The sequence below is a fragment of the Macaca thibetana genome, chromosome 4 (genome assembly GCF_024542745.1).
Source record: "Macaca thibetana thibetana isolate TM-01 chromosome 4, ASM2454274v1, whole genome shotgun sequence".
NCBI classification, from domain to species: domain Eukaryota; kingdom Metazoa; phylum Chordata; class Mammalia; order Primates; family Cercopithecidae; genus Macaca; species Macaca thibetana.
In genome coordinates this window covers 64235227-64241318 of record NC_065581.1, presented here as the reverse complement: position 1 = coordinate 64241318, position 6092 = coordinate 64235227, and the positions used below count along the sequence as shown (strand labels likewise).

General features: G+C 34.8%; 1 non-coding gene across 1 annotated transcript; it reads left to right on the top strand.

Annotated features, from left to right (window-relative positions):
• Nucleotides 1-5071: 5071 nt before the first annotated feature.
• Nucleotides 5072-5133, top strand: LOC126954041 (U7 small nuclear RNA). Its single transcript, XR_007725494.1, has one exon. It is a non-coding gene; the product is annotated as a U7 small nuclear RNA (small nuclear RNA).
• The last annotated feature ends 959 nt before the right edge of the window (nucleotides 5134-6092 follow it).

The window sequence follows — 6092 nt, the reverse complement described above, 5'->3', positions numbered from 1 at the left end:
ACTAAATTTTGATATTGTCATTCTTCAACCTTCAGGTAGAACCCCTTATGGACCATACATTGGCTAGGGTATTATTGAAACTTATTCACACAGATTTCGACTGCTCTGAGTCATTTTCTCTTTTTTTAGTCTCTAAGTTTTTATATACAACAGCATCTTCTATGCCATCGAGAGTGTTATAGATTCAGCCTTTCTTAAAACAGTGTGCACTAGGGCCCTTAGGATTTTTTCCAAGTAATTCATAGCAACCTTCAAGCCTTAAATATCTTAAATATGGTACTTTAATTTGTTGCATATAGTAGGCAATCTATTTCCATAAACCTCAGCAACAAAATGTAACAAAATTTTATCTATTTTTGAGAATCTTCTTTTCTTAGGTCCTGTGAAACCCTTGCTCAGCGCTTTGATAGTAAATACAAAATTCATTCATTCGTCCAATAATGGATATTGACCTCACTAATATAAAAATTTTACACATTCCTATTTTATTTTTGTGATAATTTGTGCACAAAATAACTTAGTTTTATTTTAATGCTAATTTATAATATAATCTTTTTGGAGACATAATTACAGTTAAACTCAACATGCCTATTACACAAATTCCAGTAACTTATTATAACTAATGACTATATGTATAGCATGACCAAGTTCAACTATACAAGGCAGTAATAACTAAATTTTGACTACAGTTTAACCTAAATGGTTGTAAGATGTATTTTTATTATAGAGATATCTAAATGTAGGGAAATGCATTTCAAATTGGTGAATATAGTACTTTATATAATGCATATAATTTATTAGAAAACAAAAAGGCAGAATGTATGGTAAAATTTGAAAAAAACAGAGATTTAAACATTTTGAAAAACAATTTTAAAAAAGAACTAAAATGTTCCTTATATTTTAAAGTAAATTAGATAAATGAGCAAACACAAATTTATGTTGTAAAGCAGGTTTTTTTTAAATTAAAGGAAACAATAGCATGCAAATTAAACCCACACACCCCATAATTCAACAGAAGTTATATTGAAGCACTCATCTCAAGAAAAATAACAAAATAAATTAAAGATATAAAGAAAAAAAGAAAGTCATAAACAGAAATTAACTGAAATAAGAGAAGGAAAATTAATAAAACAAAGAGTTGTTTCTTCTGTTAAAAATATGATAATAACTAAAAAAATCTTATGGGAGACAGAAGCAATAATAATAATAATATGTATATAAACAAATTTAGACATTTGAACGTGAAAATAACTGCAATTTTAGAGAAAAATATTAAAATAAATTTTAATTTGTTACAAATACATTTGGAAAAATTTGGGACAGTTTTTAGGGAAAATGTTACAAATATTTTAAAAAGAATATACTAAAGAAATCTACAAGAACAATTAACATGGTATTGAGACTTCATTTTTTAAATTTACATTTCATTAAGTATCTGCATGAATAATTTGACAAATTCTTTCAAAATTTTTAATTAATTCATTAATTTATTAATGTATTCATTTTTGAGACAGAATCTCCCTCTGTCACCAGGCTGGAAGTGCAGTGGTGCTGTCTCAGCTCACTGCAACCTCTGCCTCCTGTGTTCAAGCAATTCTTCTGCCTCAGCCTCCTGAGTAGCTGGGACTACAGGCACACACCCCCAGGCCCAGCTAATTTTTGTATTTTTAGTAGAGACGGAGTCTCACCATTGTTGGCCAAGAATGTCTCAATCTCTTGGCCTCGTGATCCATCCGCCTCGGCTTCCCAAAGTGCAGGGATTACAGGTGTGAGCCAATGAACCCAGCCTCAAAATTTTAAATAAGTAGTAGTACCAATTTCATTTTAACAACTCTGCAATAAAGTGAAAGTACGAAAGTTACCAGCTAATTTCTACATGTCTAATGTCTCCATAAAGTAGCACTAGTCTTATACTAAAAATCAGGGTGAACCACTTCTAGACTGGATGATTAATAAACAACCTCTGAAAATCTTATCTTCTGTAAAAGCTGTGAGGACAATGGCAAAAATTAGCAAAATCAATTTCATAAAGACTCTAAATTAATAAAAGGCTTTCAACAACCAGGAGAACATTTATTTAAGAAAAAATAAATGTCTGAATCTTAATGAGAATGACAAGCTTGTGGGGTTTTAATTTGTCCTATTCCTACCTCCTATTTTCAGCCCCATGATAGCCTCAAACATCAATAGTCATGCAAGAGTGGTAACAATTGAAAGTAGCAACTTAACAGCCAATGGAGAAGACAGAATTAGATTGGAACTCACCCCTAGGTGCAGAGTATTGTCACTGTATTGCCTCACAATTAAAATAGCTTCCTAATAAAGTCTTATTCTCAGGGATGGTCTTTATTTTATCTGATTTAGAGCTCACTAGATGGGAACTAACCTATCCTCAATACAGTTTATGTTTTGTTTTGTTTTATTTTTATACATTTAAGGAGTACAAATACAGTTTTGTCACCTGGGTATATTGCATAGCGTAAAGTCTGGGATTTTAGTGTAATCACTGTCTGACTAATGTACTATGGAAAATAGTATGATATTTCTCAGAGAGCTGAAAATAGAACTACCATTCTATCCAGCAATCCTACAACTAGGTATATACCCAAAGAAAAATAAGGAATTACACAAAAAAGATACCTGAACGCATACGTTTCTTTGGGTGATGTTTTGCAAATAATCAATGATTTTTAAAGTCTTATCTTCCTGAAGTGGCAATACCAGTTGGAAAAAAAAAAAAAAAAGAGGCAGAACTAAAACTCCAAAAAGAAAGAACTGGAAAATAAGATGTCCACAGGGTGCTTTAAAAACTCCAACATATTTATCTATTATGCCACACATATACACAGAACTGTGTGCACAGCCAAAAGAGAGTTGAGAAGGCCTAATTCCTTACTTCTGATTGATTTTAAGGATTTTTACATGCCGGAAATAAAGGTTAAGACAGAGCTGTAAAATTGCAAAACACTGAAGGAATGCTTTAACACATGCCCAGAACCCCTGAGCAAAGGCTGGGAGACTTACTGATTCAAGGCATTTAGTGAAATATCTGTACAATTGTTAGCAGATCAATAAGCAAAATAACTTGAGTCTACTATGGCTGCATATGACAAAGAATATATAAAAGTATTAGGCTGTTCTTGCATTTCTATAAAGAAATATCTTTGACTGGGTAATTTATAAGAAAAGAAGTTTAATTGTCTCACACTTCTGCAGGCTATACAGAAAGCATGGCAGCATCTGGTTCTGAGGAGGCCTCAAGGAGTTTTACTCATGGCAGAAGGCAAAGTAGGAGCAGTCACTTCCCATGGCTGAAGCAGGAGCAAGAGGGCAAGTAGGGGAGGTGCTATACACTTTTAAACAACCAGATCTCATGAGAACTCACTCACTATAATGGGGACAGCACCAAGGTAGGTGGTCCTAAACCATTTGTGTTAGTCTGTTTTCATGCTACTGATGAAGACATATCGGAGACTAGGTAATTTATACAGGAAAAAGGGTTTAATGGACTTACAGTTCCACGTAGCTGGGGAGGCTTCACAATCATGGCAGAAGGCAAGGAGAGGAAGTCACATCTTAAGTGGATGGCGCCAGGCAAAGATATATAGAGCTTGTGCAGACAAACTCCCATTTTTGTTTGTTTTGTTTTGTTTTGTTTTTGTTTTTGTTTTTTTGTCTTGAGATGGAGTCTCGTGCTGTCACCCAGGCTGGAGTTCAGTAGCACGACCTTGGCTCACTGCAACCTCTGCCTTCTGGGTTCAAGTGATTCTCCTGGCCCAGCCTCCCGAGTAGCTGGGATTAGAGGCATGTGCCACCACACAAGGCTAATTTTGTATTTTTAGTAGAGAGGGGTTTCACCACGTTGCAAGGCTGGTCTTGAACTCCAGCCTCAGCCTCCCAAAATGCTGGGATTACAGGCGTGAGCCACCACACCAGACCCAAACTCCTCTTTTTAAAACCATCAGATCTCCTGACACTTATTCACTACCAGGAGAACAGCATGGGAAATATCTGCCCCATGATTCAATTATCTCCCACCGGGTCCCTCCCACAACACATGGGAATTATGAGAGCTACAAGATGAGATTTGGATGGAGACACACAGCTAAACCATATCATCCTGACCCTGGCCACTCCCAAATGTCATGTCTTCACATTTAGAAATCAATCATGCCTTCCCAACAGTCCCCCCAAATCTTAACTCATTTCAGAATTAACTCAAAAGTCCATAGTCCAAAGCCTCATCTGAAAGGCGGCAAGTCCCTTTCACCTATGAGCTTGTAAAATCAAAAGCAAGTTAGTTGCTTTCTAGATACAGTGGGAGTACAAGCATTGGGTAGATACAGCCCTTCCAAGTCTGAAATCCAGCAGGGTAGTCAAATCTTAAAGCTCCAAAATGATCTCTTTTGACTTGACATCTCACTTCCAGGTCATGCTGATGCAAGAGGTGGGTTCCTTTGGTCTTGGGCAGCTCTGGCCCGTGGTTCTGCAGGTTGTAGCCTCCCTCTTGGCTGCTTTCACTGGCTGGTGTTGAGTGTCGGTGGCTTTTCCAGGCACAGGGTTCAAGCTGTTGGTGGATCTAACATCCTGGTGTCTGGAGGACAGTGGTGGGAACTATGGGAGCTACAAGATGAGATTCGGGTAGGGATACAGAGTCAAATCATTATCACCACTCATGAGAATTCCACCTGAATAATTTAGTCATCTCCCACCAGGCTCTGCCTCCAACATTGGGATTACATTTCAATATGTGATTTGGGTGGGAACACACATCCAAAGTATATCAATATTTTAAGGAATTAGTTCAGGAAAGTCATCAAATGAACAAAGAACAAAAATAATAGCAACAATAACAAAACTCTGAAGACAAGGTATAAAATTGATTCCCATGGTTGCTATATTATTTAGTATGTGTGATTGTTTAAAATGTGGTACAAAAAGAAACAGGAAAATATGAACCATACACAGAAGAAAAGCAAAGCAAAATAGTCAATAGAAACTGCAATGATGAAGCCCAGATGTTGAACTTGCTAGACAAAAGTTTTAAAATTAGCTATTAGAAGATATTGTTCAGTTTTACAACTCTTTTAAAATGTGTCTAGTAGATTTTCTGGTCTTTACCAGAAAGACTCACCGCTACAAAATATATATATATATATATATATATATATATATATATATATATATATATAAAATATGTTCAAAGAACTAGAGAAAATTAAAATTATTTTAATTTGAAGAATTAAAAGAAAATACAGAATGATGTTTACAATGACAATATAAAGAAATATAATTTTTTTTTTAAAAAGAGAAAACCACATGTAAATGCTAAATTTGAAAAGTACAATGATTGAAATGAAACAGAAGTACAACATTTTCATCTGGCAAAAGAACAAATCATAAAATTCAAAGATATACCAATTAAGTTTATTTAATCTTTTTTTTAAAAAAAAGAAAAAAAGAAAGAAAGAACAATAAGCAGAGCGCCAGTAACCTCCAGGGCATCATCATGCTTATTGATATGTATTGAGAGTGTCAGAAGAAAAGGGAGACAAAAAGTGGCAGAAATAATATTTGTGACTTTGGAAAGTCTAAACATTGCCTTAATTTTCACTTTCCAAGAGCGTTAAACAAAAACAAAAACAAAAACAAAAACAAACAAACAAACAAAAAAACCCAAAAACACACACACACATATTAATGGATACACTAAAAAGGCTCAAAAAACTCCAAAGGAGGTAACTCAAAGAGTTTAAACCTAAATGCCTAGAAACGTCATAGTCAAACTGCTGAAAGTCAAAAACATATTTTTTTTTTCCAACTTTTATGTTAGCTTCAGGGGCTACATGCACAGGTTTGTTAGAAAAGTATATTGTGTGATACCGAGGTTTGGGGTGTGATTTAACCCATCACCCAGGGGTGAGCATAGTACAAAACAGATAATTTTTAAAGCAGCAAGTGAAAAATGACTCAAAATATACAAGGGAGCTTCAATAAGTTCAACAGCTGACTAATCATCAGAAGCACTAGAGCCATGAAGTGGTGGAATGACATATTAAAGTGTTGGGAAAAAAGACTGTCAATAAATAATT